The sequence below is a fragment of the Ranitomeya imitator genome, chromosome 1, assembly GCF_032444005.1.
Source record: "Ranitomeya imitator isolate aRanImi1 chromosome 1, aRanImi1.pri, whole genome shotgun sequence".
NCBI lineage: Eukaryota > Metazoa > Chordata > Amphibia > Anura > Dendrobatidae > Ranitomeya > Ranitomeya imitator.
The window spans coordinates 959,951,080-959,971,300 of record NC_091282.1 but is presented as its reverse complement, the minus strand read 5'-3'; the positions used below and the strand labels follow the sequence as shown (position 1 = coordinate 959,971,300).

The 20,221-nt window shown below is 46.0% G+C and overlaps 1 protein-coding gene across 2 annotated transcripts in view; it reads left to right on the top strand.

Moving 5' to 3' along the window:
- Positions 1 to 20,221, top strand: part of LOC138656666 (bifunctional heparan sulfate N-deacetylase/N-sulfotransferase 3-like) — an 857,911-nt gene that overhangs the window by 451,948 nt on the left and 385,742 nt on the right. The window lies entirely within an intron of this gene.

Below are 20,221 nucleotides of genomic sequence, written 5' to 3'. Positions count from 1 at the left end.
CAATTCCAGGTGAATGGGGTCGTCTGCAGAGTTGTTTACTCATACTATGGCCTGGGATTCAGAGGTCTGCTCCAAAGCTTCAGTGTCTGCTAGTCAGCAGACTAGCCCAGCCACCAACCACCTGTTTACCTAAATTAAGTACTATTTTTAACGGCATCTAGCCCAGGAAATCCTTTTGGGCCTAGTTGAATTTAGTGCTACTCAGCAGCGTACCCCTCCCATGAAGCAAGCTACATTGCCTGTTTACCTAACTACTATTTTGTAACGGCTAGGGTTGAGCGAAACGGGTCGGCCAGATTCAGAAGTCGCCGACTTTTGGCAAAGTCGGGTTTCATGAAACCCAACCCGACCCGTATGTGGGGTCGGCCATGAGGTCGGCGATCTTCTGATCTGGAATCGGAATTCCGATACCAAGTTCCGATATGTTTAAGATATCGGGAATCGGTATCGGAATTCATATTTAAGTGTAAAATAAAAAAAAAAAAAAAAAATATTGATATATTCACCCTCGGACGCGCCCTGGTTCTCGCCGGCAGCCTTCCTTCCTAAGAATGAGCACCTGAAGGGCCTTCGATGACGTCGCGGCTTGTGATTGGTTGTGTGAGCGGTCACATGGGCGGTCACGCGACCAATCACAAACCGCAACGTCATCTAAGGTCCTTCAGGCGCTAATTCTTAGGAAGGAAGCGTCCAAGGGCGCATCCGAGGGTGAGTATATTCCTAATAGGTATATACTCACCCTCTGACGTGCCCTGGTTCTAACCCGCAGCCTTCCTTCCTAAGAATCAGCGCCTGAAGGGCCTTAGATGACGTCGCGGCTTGTAATAGGTCGCGTGACGCCCATGTGACCGCTCACGCGACCCATCACAAGCCGCGACGTCATCGAAGGTCCTTCAGGCGCCCATTCTTAGGAAGGAAGGCTGCCGGCGAGAACCAAGGCGCGTCCGAGGGTAAGTATATCAATATTTTTTATTTTGATTCTTTATTTTACACTTAAATATGGATCCCAGGGCCTGAAGGAGAGTTTCCTCTCCTTCAGACCCTGGGAACCATTAGAAACCCAATGCACTGCATTGGGTTTCGTGTTTCGCCCGACCCCGACTTTTCTATAGGATCGGCCGATTTCACTCGACCCGACTTTTTAAAAAGTCGGGTTTCGTGAAACCCGACCCGATCCTATAAAAAGAAAAGTCGCTCAACCCTAGTAACGGCATCTAGCCCAGGAAATCCTTTTGGGCCTAGTAGAATTTAGTGCTACTCAGCAGAGTACCCCACCCATGAAGCAAGCTACACCGCCTGTTTACCTAAGTACTATTTTGTAACGTCATCTAGCCCAGGAAATCCTTTTGGGCCTAGTAGAATTTGGTGCTACTCAGCAGCGTACTTCACCCGTGAAGAATGCTACACCGCCTGTTTACCTAAGTAGTATTTTTTAACGGCCTCTGGCCCAGGAAATCCTTTTGGCTTTTGGACCTAGTAGCAATTTCTGCTACTCAGCAGAGTACTCCACCCATGAAGCAAGCTACACCGCCTTCTTTCTTTCTCAATCTAACCCCTCGGCTCTGGGGTGTCCACTCTCCCTCCAACTCTCTCCTTCTCACAGGTGGACTACCACGTGTTTTCACACTGTGGCAAATCTTTTGGGCCCAGGCATAAGAAGTCTTCGAGGTAATGGATAATATGTGCCGCCTTACAAACATCCATGATGACACATTCGAGGAAGCAACTAATCGCCTCAAATAGTGAGCAGGATATGGAGCACCCCATGGGCAAACAGCGATCTATGTAGTATGCTCCTTCACAGAAGCAGCCCAATGGAAGGACACTATTCAGAACAACAGGTAGTAACCGGAACGCCCGCTCAATGTCTGTTTTGGCCATTGGGGTGCCCCTTACCAACCTCTTGACCTGCCTGATTGCCTCGTCAAAGGAGGTACAGTACATAGTACTGTACTTGGTTCCGCGTCGATGTTGTCGTTTACTGACCTGCCCCTTGGATATGACAAATGGTGGATTAGTCTGAATGTATTGGGTTCATTTTTTGGCACAACTCCCAATGGGGGTACCACTACGCCTTTTAAGGAAAGTGTTCTGAATGGACCCGCCGCCATTCTACCTAAAGATATTTATTTTTTTATTTTTTTTGTCAAGACTAATGTTGAGCGATACCGTCCGATACTTGAAAGTATCGGTATTGGATAGTATCGGCCGATACCCGAAAAATATCGGATATCGCCGATACCGATATCCGATACCAATACAAGTCAATGGGACATCAAGTATCGGAAGGTATTCTCATGGTTCCCAGATTCTGAAGGAGAGGAAACTCTCCTTCAGGCCCTGGGATCCATAGGGATGTGTAAAATAAAGAATTAAAATAAAAAATATTTATATATTTACCTCTCCGGCGGCCCCTGAACTCAGCGCGGGTAACCGGCAGGCTTCTTTGTTCAAAATCAGCGCTTTTAGGACCTGAGAATCACGTCCCGGCTTCTAATTGGTCGCGGGCCGCCCATGTGACCGCCACGCGACCAATCACAAGCCGCGACGTCACCGCAAGCTATTAACGCGCTCATTTTTAAAAATGAGCGCGTTAATGACTTTCAAAGACGTAGCGGCTTGTGATTGGTCGCGTGGCCGCGACCAATCACAAGCCGCTACGTCTTTGAAAGTCATTAACGCGCTCATTTTTAAAAATGAGCGCGTTAATAGCTTGCGGTGACGTCGCGGCTTGTGATTGGTCGCGGCCACGCGACCAATCACAAGCCGCTACGTCTTTGAAAGCCATTAACGCGCTCATTTTTAAAAATGAGCGCGTTAATAGCTTGCGGTGACGTCGCGGCTTGTGATTGGTCGCGGCCACGCGACCAATCACAAGCCGCTACGTCTTTGAAAGCCATTAACGCGCTCATTTTTAAAAATGAGCGCGTTAATAGCTTGCGGTGACGTCGCGGCTTGTGATTGGTCGCGTGGCCGCGACCAATCACAAGCCGCTACGTCTTTGAAAGTCATTAACGCGCTCATTTTTCAAAAATGAGCGCGTTAATAGCTTGCGGTGACGTCGCGGCTTGTGATTGGTCGCGTGGCGGTCACATGGGCGGCCCGCGACCAATCAGAAGCCGGGACGTGATTCTCAGGTCCTAAAAGCGCTGATTTTGAACAACGAAGCCTGCCGGTTACCCGCGCTGAGTCCAGGGGCCGCCGGAGAGGTAAATATATCAATATTTTTTATTTTAATTCTTTATTTTACACATCTCTATGTATCCGATACCGATACCCGATACCACAAAAGTATCGGATCTCGGTATCGGAATTCCGATACCGCAAGTATCGGCCGATACCCGATACTTGCGGTATCGGAATGCTCAACACTAGTCAAGACGTCTGGGTGTTGGTAGAGTGATTTTAGATTTTTACTCCAGCCTTTCTTGATTTTAGAAGGGCATAACATGCCTATATCTGTGTCTCCTCCTCCTTTTACTCCTCCACCTCTTTTCATTTCACATGACTATATGTAGTTGTGACTTTTCGATGTGTTTGTTGTGTCTTCTGAGCAGTTTGTCAGCTTTTGGACACGTTTTAAGGTGTTTTCTATGTGTTTGTATGTGTTTGTGTTTGCCTGCCATTGGTTTCAATGGGGTTCGACGGTGTTCGTCAAACGTTCGACGAACATTCGTCGAACACGTCCCAGTTTGACGAACCGAACCTGAACACTAGGTGTAGGAGGTGGCTCAACACTAAAAATCACAGAATTACCTTGTTTTAGTTACTATACCTCCCCCAAACAAGCAATAGAAATTTTACATTGCTTAGATGGTCAATTGAATGTCATTCAAAATAGTATGTTGTGTCAAGAAAGAAACAAGCCCTCATATGGCTATATCAACCTCTAAAAAAATAAAACAAAGTGATAAATCAAAAAAGGCAAGGAGTGAAAATAGAGTATGAAAGCAAAAATTGTCTCACAATTAGATTTAACATAAAGGGGTATTCCCATCTCGAAAATCCTATCCCAATATGTAGTATATGTAACAATAATAATAATAGCAAATGCCTCCCATTAAAGTTGTATTGTTTTCCTGATAAGCATGGTCATGACCACTCATATATTGACAGTTAACTGTTAGAGGTCATAACTAGGGTTGAGCGAAACGGGTCGTTCATTTTCAAAAGTCCCCGACTTTTGGCAAAGTCGGGTTTCATGAAACCGGATCCGACCCCTGTGCGGGGTCGGCCATGCGGTACGCGACTATCGCGCCAAAGTCACGTTTCAATGACGCGAAAAGCGCCATTTCTCAGCCAATGAAGGTAAACGCAGAGTGTGGGCAGCGTGATGACATAGGTCCTGGTCCCCACCATCTTAGAGAAGGGCATTGCAGTGATTGGCTTGCTGTCTGCGGCGTCACAGGGGCTATAAAGGGGCGTTCCCGCCGACCGCCATGTTACTGCTGCTGATCTGAGCTTAGGGAGAGGTTGCTGCCGCTTCGTCAGAAGCAGGGATAGCGTTAGGAAGGGTCCATTAACCACCAAACCGCTTGTGCTGTAGCGATTTCCACTGCCCAACACCACCTTCGGTGTGCAGGGACAGTGGAAGCTACATTTTTTTTTTTTTCCCCTCAGCGCTGTAGCTCATTGGGCTGCCCTAGAAGGCTCCCTTATAGCTGCATTGCTGTGTGTACGCCGCTGTGCAAACCAACTGCTTTTTTCAAAGCACATATCCTCTTGTTCCTTCCTTTCTGCACAGATATCTTTTTTGTTTGTCCACACTTTTTATTTAATTTGTGCATCAGTCCACTCCTTATTGCTGCCTGCCATACCTGGCTGAGATTACTGCAGGGAGATAGTAATTGTTGGACACTCCCTGTTTTTTTTTTTTTTTGTTTTGTTTTTTTTTGTGGGAGATTAAGATTGACATTTCTGCTAGAGTGCCATCCCTGTGTGTGCCATCTCTCACTCAGTGGGCCATAGAAAGCCTATTTATTTTTTTGCTTGATTTGGGTTATAAAATCTACCTGAAAAAATCACTACATCAATCAGTGGGAGAAAAATATTGGCCTCAGGGCTTGTGTGCCACTCCTGACTCCTGTGTGCATCATCACTCACTCAGTGGGCCATAGAAAGCCTAATTTTTTTTTTTTGCTTTATTTGGGTTCTAAATTCTACCTGAAAAAATCAATAAATCAATCAGTGGGAGATTAATATTGGCCTTTGGGCTTGTGTGCCAGTCCTAAGCGTGCCATCTCTCTCTCTCAGATAGTGGGCCATAGAAAGCCTATTTATTATTTTTTTTATTGGGTTTATAAATTTTCCCTGGAACAAAAAAAAAAAAGTGGGAGATTAATATTGGCCTCTGGGCTTGTGTGCCAGTCCTGAGCGTGCCATCTCTCTCACAAATAGTGGGCCATAGAAAGCCTATTTATTTTTTTTTTTTTGGTTTTATAAATTCTCCCTGAAAAAAAAAAGGGAGATTAATATTGGCCTTTGGGCTTGTGTGCCAGTCCTAAGCGTGCCATCTCTCTCTCTCAGATAGTGGGCCATAGAAAGCTTATTTATTATTTTTTTATTGGGTTTATACATTTTCCCTGGAACAAAAAAAAAAAAGTGGGAGATTAATATTGGCCTCTGGGCTTGTGTGCCAGTCCTGAGCGTGCCATCTCTCTCACAAATAGTGGGCCATAGAAAGCCTATTTATTTATTTTTTTTTGGTTTTATAAATTCTCCCTGAAAAAAAAAGGGAGATTAATATTGGCCTTTGGGCTTGTGTGCCAGTTCTAAGCGTGCCATCTCTCTCTCTCAGATAGTGGGCCATAGAAAGCCTATTTATTATTTTTTTTATTGGGTTTATAAATTTTCCCTGAAAAAAAATAAAAAGTGGGAGATTAATATTGGCCTCTGGGCTTGTGTGCCAGTCCTGAGCGTGCCATCTCTCTCACAAATAGTGGGCCATAGAAAGCCTATTTATGTTTTTGGTTGATTTTGGTTCTAAATTCTACCTGAAAAAATCAATAAATCAATCAGTGGGAGAAAAATATTGGCCTCTGGGCTTGTGTGCCACTCCTGACTCCTGTGTGCGTCATCTCTCACTCAGTGGGCCATAGAAAGCCTATTTTTTGTTTTATTTGTTTTATAAATTCTCCCTGAAAAAATCATTTTTATTTTATTTGGTTTCTAAATTCTTCCTGAAAAAATCATTTTTTTTTTATTATTTTTTTTTCTTAAGTCTCCCTGGAAAAAAAAAAAAATCAAATCAGTGGGAGATTAATATTGCCCTTTCTGCTTGTGTGCCAGTCTTGACTCCTGGGTGTGCCATCTCTCTCTCTCTCTCCAATTGTGGTCCATAGAAAGCCTATTATTTTTTTAGCTTGATTTGGGTTCCAAAATCTACCTGAAAAAATCACTACATCAATCATTGGGAGAACAATATTGGCCTCTGGGCTTGTGTGCCACTCCTGACTCCTGTGTGCGTCATCTCTCACTCCGTGGGCCATAGAAAGCCTATTTTTTCTTTTATTTGTTTTCTAAATTCTCCCTGAAAAAATCATTTTATTTTATTTGGTTTCTAAATTCTTCCTGAAAAAATCATTTTATTCTATTATTTTTTTTTCCTAAAGTCTCCCTGAAAAAAAAAAAAAAATCAAATCAGTGGGAGATTAATATTGCCCTTTCTGCTTGTGTGCCAGTCTTGACTCCTGGGTGTGCCATTTCTCTCTCTCTCTCCAATTGTGGGCCATAGAAAGCCTATTATTTTTTTAGCTTGATTTGGGTTCCAAAATCTACCTGAAAAAATCACTACATCAATCAGTGGGAGATAAATATTGGCCTCTGGGCTTGTGTGCCACTCCTGACTCCTGTGTGCGTCATCTCTCACTCAGTGGGCCATAGAAAGCCTTTTTTTGTTTTATTTGTTTTCTAAATTCTCCCAGAAAAAATCATTTTATTTTATTTGGTTTCTAAATTCTTCCTGAAAAAATCATTTTATTCTATTATTTTTTTTTCCTAAAGTCTCCCTGAAAAAAAAAAAAAAAATCAAATCAGTGGGAGATTAATATTGCCCTTTCTGCTTGTGTGCCAGTCTTGACTCCTGGGTGTGCCATCTCTCTCTCTCTCTCCAATTGTGGGCCATAGAAAGCCTATTATTTTTTTAGCTTGATTTGGGTTCCAAAATCTACCTGAAAAAATCACTACATCAATCAGTGGGAGATAAATATTGGCCTCTGGGCTTGTGTGCCACTCCTGACTCCTGTGTGCGTCATCTCTCACTCAGTGGGCCATAGAAAGCCTTTTTTTGTTTTATTTGTTTTCTAAATTCTCCCTGAAAAAATCATTTTATTTTATTTGGTTTCTAAATTCTTCCTGAAAAAATCATTTTATTCTATTATTTTTTTTTCCTAAAGTCTCCCTGAAAAAAAAAAAAAAAAAAATCAAATCAGTGGGAGATTAATATTGCCCTTTCTGCTTGTGTGCCAGTCTTGACTCCTGGGTGTGCCATCTCTCTCTATCTCTCCAATTGTGGGCCATAGAAAGCCTATTATTTTTTTAGCTTGATTTGGGTTCCAAAATCTACCTGAAAAAATCACTACATCAATCAGTGGGAGATAAATATTGGCCTCTGGGCTTGTGTGCCACTCCTGACTCCTGTGTGCGTCATCTCTCACTCAGTGGGCCATAGAAAGCCTTTTTTTGTTTTATTTGTTTTCTAAATTCTCCCTGAAAAAATCATTTTATTTTATTTGGTTTCTAAATTCTTCCTGAAAAAATCATTTTATTCTATTATTTTTTTTTCCTAAAGTCTCCCTGAAAAAAAAAAAAAAATCAAATCAGTGGGAGATTAATATTGCCCTTTCTGCTTGTGTGCCAGTCTTGACTCCTGGGTGTGCCATCTCTCTCTCTCTCTCCAATTGTGGGCCATAGAAAGCCTATTATTTTTTTAGCTTGATTTGGGTTCCAAAATCTACCTGAAAAAATCACTACATCAATCAGTGGGAGATAAATATTGGCCTCTGGGCTTGTGTGCCACTCCTGACTCCTGTGTGCGTCATCTCTCACTCAGTGGGCCATAGAAAGCCTTTTTTTGTTTTATTTGTTTTCTAAATTCTCCCTGAAAAAATCATTTTATTTTATTTGGTTTCTAAATTCTTCCTGAAAAAATCATTTTATTCTATTATTTTTTTTTCCTAAAGTCTCCCTGAAAAAAAAAAAAAAATCAAATCAGTGGGAGATTAATATTTACATTTGTGCTTCAGTGACAGTCCTGCGTGTGTGGCATCTCTCTCATTTGTTGCCACCAACAACAGAGTGTGTAACATTGTGCCTGATTTTCGTTGTGGTCTCACTCACCTGTAAAGGGGTAGCTAAATCATACTGAAGTTATAGCTCACCGTGTAAGTTGTGTGACAGCAACAAATACCGTTAGTTTGGTTACGTTTTTAAAACAATGAGGAAGTCTGGTGGAAGAGGTCGTGGCCGGGGGCGTTCAATGTCAGCTGGTAATGAGGGTAGTGGTAGTGGTGGAGCATCAGCTGGTCGTGGGAAAAAAAATATTGCACCTAAGTCTGGAGCTGTGGAGCCAGGTTCGTCGTCTGGCTACACAAGGCCTTGAACGCTCCCTTTTCTGGGAGTAGGAAAACCGCTTTTAAAGCCGGAGCAGCAAGAGCAAGTTTTGGCTTATCTTGCTGACTCAGCCTCTAGCTCTTTTGCCTCCTCTCGTGAAACTGGTAAATGGCAAAGCAGCGCGTCGTTAGTGGATGTTCACGGTCAGGGACAAGTCGCTTCCTTGTCCTCTTCAGCAAAAACAACAACAGAGAAGAATGCAGCAGGCGACACAACGGGTTACTCCATGGAGCTCTTTACACATACCGTCCCTGGCTTAGAAAGTGAAGCAGTTAATAGTCCATGCCCATTACAAGTTGAATCTGACATGGAGTGCACTGATGCACAGCCACAGCCAGACTACTATGCTGGTCCTTTGACTCAGACCACAACATTGCCCTCGCAGGGTAATGATCAAGAATCAGACCCTGATGAGACTATGTTGCCCCATCACGAACGCTATACCACCGACCGACACGGTGACACAGACGAAGTTGCACACGAGCTACAAGAAGAGGTAATAGATGACCCAGTTCTTGACCCCGATTGGCAGCCATTGGGGGAACAGGGTGCAGGCGGCAGCAGTTCTGAAGCGGAGGAGGAGGGGCCGCAGCAGGCATCAACATCGCAACAGGTTCCATCTGCCGGGCCCGTATCTTGCCCAAAACGCGTGGCAAAGCCAAAACCTGTTGGAGGACAGTCTGCAATGCCTGAAAAGGTATCCGATGCTAGAAAGAGTGCAGTCTGGCATTTTTTTAAACAACATCCAATTGATCAGCGCAAAGTCATCTGTCAAAAATGTTCAACTACCTTAAGCAGAGGACAGAATCTGAAAAGTCTCAATACAAGTTGCATGCATAGACATTTAACCACCATGCATTTGCAAGCCTGGACTAACTACCAAACGTCCCTTAAGGTTGTAGCACCCTCGGCCAATGAAGCTAGTCAGCAACGCAACATCCCTTCCGGCAGTGTAGGGCCACCATTTTCCGCACCACCTGCAGTATCTGTGCAGGTTTCTTTGCCAGGCCAAAGCAGTCAGGGTCAGGGAATCACCAGTTTCGTAGTAGGAAACACTGCATCTAGGGCACCGGCGGCAACAAAACCATCTCCCACCGTCTCTCAGTCTGCCATGTCCACCGGCACCCCCGCTAGTTCCACGATCTCCAGCTCTCCAGTCCAGCTCACCCTACATGAGACTATGGTTAGAAAAAGGAAGTACTTAGCCTCGCATCCGCGTACACAGGGTTTGAACGCCCACATAGCTAGACTAATTTCGTTAGAGATGATGCCCTACCGGTTAGTTGAAAGCGAAGCTTTCAAAGCCCTGATGGACTACGCTGTACCACGCTACGAGCTACCCAGTCGACACTTTTTTTCCAGAAAAGCCATCCCAGCCCTCCACCAGCATGTTAAAGAGCGCATCGTCCATGCACTCAGGCAATCTGTGAGCACAAAGGTGCACCTGACAACAGATGCATGGACCAGTACGCATGGCCAGGGACGTTACGTGTCCATCACGGCACACTGGGTGAATGTTGTGGATGCAGGGTCCACAGGGGACAGCAAGTTTGGGACAGTTCTGCCTAGCCCACGGTCTAGGAAACAGTTGGCTGTAGCCGTTCGCACCCCCTCCTCCTCCTCTTCGTCCTCCTGCAGAAGCGAGAGCTCGTCCACAGACCGCAGTCGCACAACCACTCCATCCGCAGCTGCCAGTGTTGCACACCAGGTCTCCCATTATGGGGCAGCTACTGGCAAACGTCAGCAGGCTGTATTGGCTATGAAGTGTTTGGGTGACAACAGACACACCGCGGAAGTTCTGTCCGAGTTCTTGCAGAAAGAAACGCAGTCGTGGCTGGGCACTGTAGATCTTGAGGCAGGCAAGGTAGTGAGTGATAACGGAAGGAATTTCATGGCTGCCATCTCCCTTTCCCAACTGAAACACATTCCTTGCCTGGCTCACACCTTAAACCTGGTGGTGCAGTGCTTCCTGAAAAGTTATCCGGGGATATCCGACCTGCTCCTCAAAGTGCGTGGACTTTGCTCACATATCCGCCGTTCGCCCGTACAATCCAGCCGTATGCAGACCTATCAGCGTTCTTTGAACCTTCCCCAGCATCGCCTAATCATAGACGTTGCAACAAGGTGGAACTCAACACTGCACATGCTTCAGAGACTGTGCGAACAGAGGCGGGCTGTTATGTTTTTGTGGGAGGATACACATACACGGGCAGGCAGTAGGATGGCAGACATGGAGTTGTCAGGTGTGCAGTGGTCGAAGATTCAAGACATGTGTCAAGTCCTTCAGTGTTTTGAGGAATGCACACGGCTGGTTAGTGCAGACAACGCCATAATAAGCATGAGCATCCCCCTAATGCGTCTGCTGATGCAAAGTTTGACGCACATAAAGGATCAGGCGTCTGCAGCTGAGGAAGAGGAAAGCCTTGATGACAGTCAGCCATTGTCTGGCCAGGGCAGTGTACAGGACGAGTTAGCGGGCGAAGAGGAGGAGGAGGACGAGGAGGATGATGGGGATGATTATATTTTTAATGAGGAAGCTTTTCCGGGGCCACTGGAAATTGGTGGCGCGGCAAGGCCGGGTTCTGGTTTTTGGAGGGACACAAGTGACGTGGATTTGCCTGAAACTGCCCCTCAACCAAGCACAACCGCAGATTTGAGAACTGGAACTTTGGCCCACATGGCGGATTATGCCTTACGTATCCTCAAAAGGGACACACGCATAACTAAAATGATGAACGATGACGATTACTGGTTGGCCTGCCTCCTTGATCCTCGCTATAAAGGCAAATTGCAAAATATAATGCCACATGAGAACTTGGAACTAATATTAGCAACCAAACAATCAACTCTTGTTGACCGTTTGCTTCTGGCATTCCCTACACACAGCGCCCGTGATCGTTCTCACACGAGCTGCAGGGGCCAGCAGACCAGAGGAGTTAGAGGGGCAGAAATCAGAAGTGGCGTTGGCCAGAGGGGTTTTCTGACCAGGTTGTGGAGTGATTTTGCTATGACCGCAGACAGGACAGGTACTGCAGCATCAATTCAAAGTGACAGGAGACAACATTTGTCCAGTATGGTTACAAACTATTTTTCATCCCTTATCGATGTTCTCCCTCAACCGTCATTCCCATTTGATTACTGGGCATCAAAATTAGACACCTGGCCAGAATTGGCAGAATATGCATTGCAGGAGCTTGCTTGCCCGGCAGCTAGTGTCCTATCAGAAAGAGTATTCAGTGCTGCAGGTTCAATACTAACAGAAAAAAGGACTCGTCTGGCTACCCAAAATGTAGATGATCTAACCTTCATTAAAATGAACCACAACTGGATTTCGAAATCTTTTGCCCCACCTTGCCCGGCTGACACCTAGCTTTCCTATGAAAAGGTCTTGCCTGTGGACTATTCTGAATGCCTTTTCCAATCTCGTAATTTTCTGCACCTGATTGTCCAGCATACGACATGTTTACACCTCACTAAATGGCCAAACTCCCCACACGGGGCCGTGGTATCGACACTTGGCGACAGCACCCGTGAGAGTGCTGTTTGTCTGAAGAGGTGGGTGTGCCCGCTTTTGGTCGACGGCACTGCCACTGGCTCCCTCCTAGTACAATAAAGTGTCTCTGGCGGTGGTGGTGCGCACCCAACGTCAGACACACCGTTGTAATATGAGGGGCCCTGGGCCTGTACCGCCGGCCACAAGACAGTTCCCCCCCCAGCTCAAACAGTGCTCTACCACTTGCAAAATTATCTCACAGCTCCACCAATGTTTAGTCTATGCGCTGACATCCTTCAATGCCTGCAACTGACAATACCATTGTATTGACATTTTTGTTATGTTAGGCCTTCGAAGCCTGTCTGCGGTCACTCCTTCCACTATGCCTCCACTGACCACACCACTGCTGCCCGTGTACCCCTGGAACCAATTTAAAATTGCCTACAGCCATGTGTTATTATTTTAGGCCTTGGATGCCTGTCTGCGGTCACTCCTTACAATATGCCTCCACTGACCACACCACTGCTGCCCGTGTACCCCTGGAACCAATTTAAAATTGCCTACAGCCAGCCCAATTTTTTTATTTTAGGCCTTCGATGCCTGTCTGCAGTCCGTTCTTTCTACTACTACTACACTGACCAGGCCACTGCTGCCCGTGTACCCCTGGAACCAATTTAAAATTGCCTACAGCCATGTGTTATTATTTTAGGCCTTCGATGCCTGTCTGCGGTCACTCCTTACAATATGCCTCCACTGACCACACCACTGCTGCCCGTGTACCCCTGGAACCAATTTAAAATTGCCTACAGCCAGCCCAATTTTTTTATTTTAGGCCTTCGATGCCTGTCTGCGGTCCGTTCTTTCTACTACTACTACACTGACCAGGCCACTTCTGCCCGTGTACCCCTGGAACCAATTTAAAATTGTCTACAGCCATGTGTTATTATTTTAGGCCTTCGATGCCTGTCTGCGGTCACTCCTTACAATATGCCTCCACTGACCACACCACTGCTGCCCGTGTACCCCTGGAACCAATTTAAAATTGCCTACAGCCAGCCCAATTTTTTTTATTTTAGGCCTTCGATGCCTGTCTGCGGTCACTCCTTCCACTAGGCCTCCACTGACCACACCACTGCTGCCCGTGTACCCCTGGAACCAATTTAAAATTGCCTACAGCCAGACCAATTTTTTTATTTTAGGCCTTCGATGCCTGTCTGCGGTCCGTTCTTTCTACTACTACTACACTGACCAGGCCACTGCTGCCCGTGTACCCCTGGAACCAATATAAAATTGCCTACAGCCATGTGTTATTATTTTAGGCCTTCGATGCCTGTCTGCGGTCACTCCTTCCACTAGGCCTCCACTGACCACACCACTGCTGCCCGTGTACCCCTAGAACCTATTTATAATTGCATAGAGCATCCTTTTTTTAATAGTAGGCGTACAAAGTCTGTCTGCGGTTCACTATTGAAATTGTCCTCCACTGCCCAGAGCACTGCAGCTTGTGTACCCCTGTAACTTTTTTCTGCTGCAGTGAGCCACATTTTTGGTTTGAGTCCTACTACCTGTGTCTGTCTGCGCCACTCAATTCAGCTGTGTTCCTTTGAAAAAAGCTGAGCGTCAATAGTCTTGTTTTCAGCCTCTAGGAATTTTAAAACTGCATTGGGTGTACAACTTTGGTAGGGCCTACTAACGGTGTCTGCCTCCCCAAGGTGTTCCCCAGGTTTCCTCTCCATTGCTTCAATCTTCATGCTCTCGTTTAGTAGTTGTTGGAAACTACGCTGCATTAGGCCTACAAATTGGGTATGGGGTGTAGAGAGATGGTATGTTCCACTCCAAGGTGTTCTCCAGGTTGCCTTTCCTGAGCTTCAATCTTCATGCTCTCGTTTAGTAGTTGTTGGAAACTACGCTACATTAGGCCTACAAATTGGGTATGGGGTGTAGAGAGATGGTGTGTTCCACTCCAAGGTGTTCTCCAGGTTGCCTTTCCTGAGCTTCAATCTTCATGCTCTCGTTTAGTAGTTGTTGGAAACTACGCTGCATTAGGCCTACAAATTGGGTATGGGGTGTAGAGAGATGGTGTGTTCCACTCCAAGGTGTTCCCCAGGTTTCATCGCCATTGGTTCGACCTTCATGCTCTCGTTTAGTAGTTGTTGGAAACTACGCTGCATTAGGCCTACAAATTGGGTATGGGGTGTAGAGAGATGGTGTGTTCCACTCCAAGGTGTTCCCCAGGTTTCATCGCCATTGGTTCGATCTTCATGCTCTCGTTTAGTAGTTGGTGGAAACTACGCTGCATTAGGCCTACAAATTGGGTATGGGGTGTAGAGAGATGGTGTGTTCCACTCCAAGGTGTTCCCCAGGTTTCCTCTCCATTGCTTCGATCTTCATGCTCTCGTTTAGTAGTTGTTGGAAACTACGCTGCATTAGGCCTACAAATTGGGTATGGGGTGTAGAGAGATGGTGTGTTCCACTCCAAGGTGTTCTCCAGGTTGCCTTTCCTGAGCTTCAATCTTCATGCTCTCGTTTAGTAGTTGTTGGAAACTACGCTGCATTAGGCCTACAAATTGGGTATGGGGTGTAGAGAGATGGTGTGTTCCACTCCAAGGTGTTCTCCAGGTTGCCTTTCCTGAGCTTCAATCTTCATGCTCTCGTTTAGTAGTTGTTGGAAACTACGCTGCATTAGGCCTACAAATTGGGTATGGGATGTAGAGAGATGGTGTGTTCCACTCCAAGGTGTTCCTTAGGTTGCCTTTCCTGAGCTTCAATCTTCATGCTCTCGTTTAGTAGTTGTTGGAAACTACGCTGCATTAGGCCTACAAATTGGGTATGGGGTGTAGAGAGATGGTGTGTTCCACTCCAAGGTGTTCTCCAGGTTGCCTTTCCTGAGCTTCAATCTTCATGCTCTCGTTTAGTAGTTGTTGGAAACTACGCTGCATTAGGCCTACAAATTGGGTATGGGGTGTAGAGAGATGGTGTGTTCCACTCCAAGGTGTTCTCCAGGTTGCCTTTCCTGAGCTTCAATCTTCATGCTCTCGTTTAGTAGTTGTTGGAAACTACGCTGCATTAGGCCTACAAATTGGGTATGGGGTGTAGAGAGATGGTGTGTTCCACTCCAAGGTGTTCTCCAGGTTGCCTTTCCTGAGCTTCAATCTTCATGCTCTCGTTTAGTAGTTGTTGGAAACTACGCTGCATTAGGCCTACAAATTGGGTATGGGGTGTAGAGAGATGGTGTGTTCCACTCCAAGGTGTTCTCCAGGTTGCCTTTCCTGAGCTTCAATCTTCATGCTCTCGTTTAGTAGTTGTTGGAAACTACGCTGCATTAGGCCTACAAATTGGGTATGGGGTGTAGAGAGATGGTGTGTTCCACTCCAAGGTGTTCTCCAGGTTGCCTTTCCTGAGCTTCAATCTTCATGCTCTCGTTTAGTAGTTGTTGGAAACTACGCTGCATTAGGCCTACAAATTGGGTATGGGGTGTAGAGAGATGGTGTGTTCCACTCCAAGGTGTTCCCCAGGTTTCATCGCCATTGGTTCGATCTTCATGCTCTCGTTTAGTAGTTGTTGGAAACTACGCTGCATTAGGCCTACAAATTGGGTATGGGGTGTAGAGAGATGGTGTGTTCCACTCCAAGGTGTTCTCCAGGTTGCCTTTCCTGAGCTTCAATCTTCATGCTCTCGTTTAGTAGTTGTTGGAAACTACTCTGCATTAGGCCTACAAATTGGGTATGGGGTGTAGAGAGATGGTGTGTTCCACTCCAAGGTGTTCTCCAGGTTGCCTTTCCTGAGCTTCAATCTTCATGCTCTCGTTTAGTAGTTGTTGGAAACTACGCAGCATTAGGCCTACAAATTGGGTATGGGGTATAGAGAGATGGTGTGTTCCACTCCAAGGTGTTCTCCAGGTTGCCATTCCTGAGCTTCAATCTTCATGCTCTCGTTTAGTAGTTGTTGGAAACTACGCTGCATTAGGCCTACAAATTGGGTATGGGGTGTAGAGAGATGGTGTGTTCCACTCCAAGGTGTTCTCCAGGTTGCCTTTCCTGAGCTTCAATCTTCATGCTCTCGTTTAGTAGTTTTTGGAAACTACGCTGCATTAGGCCTACAAATTGGGTATGGGGTGTAGAGAGATGGTGTGTTCCACTCCAAGGTGTTCCCCAGGTTTCATCGCCATTGGTTCGATCTTCATGCTCTCGTTTAGTAGTTGTTGGAAACTACGCTGCATTAGGCCTACAAATTGGGTATGGGGTGTAGAGAGATGGTGTGTTCCACTCCAAGGTGTTCTCCAGGTTGCCTTTCCTGAGCTTCAATCTTCATGCTCTCGTTTAGTAGTTGTTGGAAACTACGCTGCATTAGGCCTACAAATTGGGTATGGGGTGTAGAGAGATGGTGTGTTTCACTCCAAGGTGTTCTCCAGGTTGCCTTTCCTGAGCTTCAATCTTCATGCTCTCGTTTAGTAGTTGTTGGAAACTACGCTGCATTAGGCCGATAAATTGGGTATGGGGTGTAGAGAGATGGTGTGTTCCACTCCAAGATGTTCTCCAGGTTGCCTTTCCTGAGCTTCAATCTTCATGCTCTCGTTTAGTAGTTGTTGGAAACTACGCTGCATTAGGCCTACAAATTGGGTATGGGGTGTAGAGAGATGGTGTGTTCCACTCCAAGGTGTTCCCCAGGTTTCATCGCCATTGGTTCGATCTTCATGCTCTCGTTTAGTAGTTGGTGGAAACTACGCTGCATTAGGCCTACAAATTGGGTATGGGGTGTAGAGAGATGGTGTGTTCCACTCCAAGGTGTTCCCCAGGTTTCCTCTCCATTGCTTCGATCTTCATGCTCTCGTTTAGTAGTTGTTGGAAACTACGCTGCATTAGGCCTACAAATTGGGTATGGGGTGTAGAGAGATGGTGTGTTCCACTCCAAGGTGTTCTCCAGGTTGCCTTTCCTGAGCTTCAATCTTCATGCTTTCGTTTAGTAGTTGTTGGAAACTACGCTGCATTAGGCCTACAAATTGGGTATGGGGTGTAGAGAGATGGTGTGTTCCACTCCAAGGTGTTCTCCAGGTTGCCTTTCCTGAGCTTCAATCTTCATGCTCTCGTTTAGTAGTTGTTGGAAACTACGCTGCATTAGGCCTACAAATTGGGTATGGGATGTAGAGAGATGGTGTGTTCCACTCCAAGGTGTTCCTTAGGTTGCCTTTCCTGAGCTTCAATCTTCATGCTCTCGTTTAGTAGTTGTTGGAAACTACGCTGCATTAGGCCTACAAATTGGGTATGGGGTGTAGAGAGATGGTGTGTTCCACTCCAAGGTGTTCTCCAGGTTGCCTTTCCTGAGCTTCAATCTTCATGCTCTCGTTTAGTAGTTGTTGGAAACTACGCTGCATTAGGCCTACAAATTGGGTATGGTGTGTAGAGAGATGGTGTGTTCCACTCCAAGGTGTTCTCCAGGTTGCCTTTCCTGAGCTTCAATCTTCATGCTCTCGTTTAGTAGTTGTTGGAAACTACGCTGCATTAGGCCTACAAATTGGGTATGGGGTGTAGAGAGATGGTGTGTTCCACTCCAAGGTGTTCTCCAGGTTGCCTTTCCTGAGCTTCAATCTTCATGCTCTCGTTTAGTAGTTGTTGGAAACTACGCTGCATTAAGCCTACAAATTGGGTATGGGGTGTAGAGAGATGGTGTGTTCCACTCCAAGGTGTTCTCCAGGTTGCCTTTCCTGAGCTTCAATCTTCATGCTCTCGTTTAGTAGTTGTTGGAAACTACGCTGCATTAGGCCTACAAATTGGGTATGGGGTGTAGAGAGATGGTGTGTTCCACTCCAAGGTGTTCTCCAGGTTGCCTTTCCTGAGCTTCAATCTTCATGCTCTCGTTTAGTAGTTGTTGGAAACTACGCTGCATTAGGCCTACAAATTGGGTATGGGGTGTAGAGAGATGGTGTGTTCCACTCCAAGGTGTTCCCCAGGTTTCATCGCCATTGGTTCGATCTTCATGCTCTCGTTTAGTAGTTGTTGGAAACTACGCTGCATTAGGCCTACAAATTGGGTATGGGGTGTAGAGAGATGGTGTGTTCCACTCCAAGGTGTTCTCCAGGTTGCCTTTCCTGAGCTTCAATCTTCATGCTCTCGTTTAGTAGTTGTTGGAAACTACTCTGCATTAGGCCTACAAATTGGGTATGGGGTGTAGAGAGATGGTGTGTTCCACTCCAAGGTGTTCTCCAGGTTGCCTTTCCTGAGCTTCAATCTTCATGCTCTCGTTTAGTAGTTGTTGGAAACTACGCAGCATTAGGCCTACAAATTGGGTATGGGGTATAGAGAGATGGTGTGTTCCACTCCAAGGTGTTCTCCAGGTTGCCATTCCTGAGCTTCAATCTTCATGCTCTCGTTTAGTAGTTGTTGGAAACTACGCTGCATTAGGCCTACAAATTGGGTATGGGGTGTAGAGAGATGGTATGTTCCACTCCAAGGTGTTCTCCAGGTTGCCTTTCCTGAGCTTCAATCTTCATGCTCTCGTTTAGTAGTTGTTGGAAACTACGCTGCATTAGGCCTACAAATTGGGTATGGGGTGTAGAGAGATGGTGTGTTCCACTCCAAGGTGTTCTCCAGGTTGCCTTTCCTGAGCTTCAATCTTCATGCTCTCGTTTAGTAGTTGTTGGAAACTATGCTGCATTAGGCCTACAAATTGGGTATGGGGTGTAGAGAGATGGTGTGTTCCACTCCAAGGTGTTCTCCAGGTTGCCTTTCCTGAGCTTCAATCTTCATGCTCTCGTTTAGTAGTTGTTGGAAACTACGCTGCATTAGGCCTACAAATTGGGTATGAGGTGTAGAGAGATGGTGTGTTCCACTCCAAGGTGTTCCCCAGGTTTCATCGCCATTGGTTCGATCTTCATGCTCTCGTTTAGTAGTTGTTGGAAACTACGCTGCATTAGGCCTACAAATTGGGTATGGGGTGTAGAGAGATGGTGTGTTCCACTCCAAGGTGTTCCCCAGGTTTCCTCTCCATTGCTTCGATCTTCATGCTCTCGTTTAGTAGTTGTTGGAAACTACGCTGCATTAGGCCTACAAATTGGGTATGGGGTGTAGAGAGATTGTGTGTTCCACTCCAAGGTGTTCTCCAGGTTGCCTTTCCTGAGCTTCGATCTTCATGCTCTCGTTTAGTAGTTGTTGGAAACTACGCTGCATTAGGCCTACAAATTGAGTACGGGGTGTAGAGAGATGGTGTGTTCCACTCCAAGGTGTTCCCCAGGTTTCATCGCCATTGGTTCGATCTTCATGCTCTCGTTTAGTAGTTGTTGGAAACTACGCTGCATTAGGCCTACAAATTGGGTATGGGGTGTAGAGAGATGGTGTGTTCCACTCCAAGGTGTTCCCCAGGTTTCCTCTCCATTGCTTCGATCTTCATGCTCTCGTTTAGTAGTTGTTGGAAACTACGCTGCATTAGGCCTACAAATTGGGTATGGGGTGTAGAGAGATGGTGTGTTCCACTCCAAGGTGTTCTCCAGGTTGCCTTTCCTGAGCTTCAATCTTCATGCTCTCGTTTAGTAGTTGTTGGAAACTACGCTGCATTAGGCCTACAAATTGGGTATGGGGTGTAGAGAGATGGTGTGTTCCACTCCAAGGTGTTCTCCAGTTTGCCTTTCCTGAGCTTCAATCTTCATGCTCTCGTTTAGTAGTTGTTGGAAACTACGCTGCATTAGGCCTACAAATTGGGTATGGGGTGTAGAGAGATGGTGTGTTCCACTCCAAGGTGTTCCCCAGGTTTCATCGCCATTGGTTCGATCTTCATGCTCTCGTTTAGTAGTTGTTGGAAACTACGCTGCATTAGGCCTACAAATTGGGTATGGGGTGTAGAGAGATGGTGTGTTCCACTCCAAGGTGTTCCCCAGGTTTCCTCTCCATTGCTTCGATCTTCATGCTCTCGTTTAGTAGTTGTTGGAAACTACGCTGCATTAGGCCTACAAATTGGGTATGGGGTGTAGAGAGATGGTGTGTTCCACTCCAAGGTGTTCTCCAGGTTGCCTTTCCTGAGCTTCGATCTTCCGGCTCTCGTTTAGTAGTTCTTGGAAACTACACTGCATTAGGCCTACAAATTGGGTATGGGGTGTAGAGAGATGGTGTGTTCCACTCCAAGGTGTTC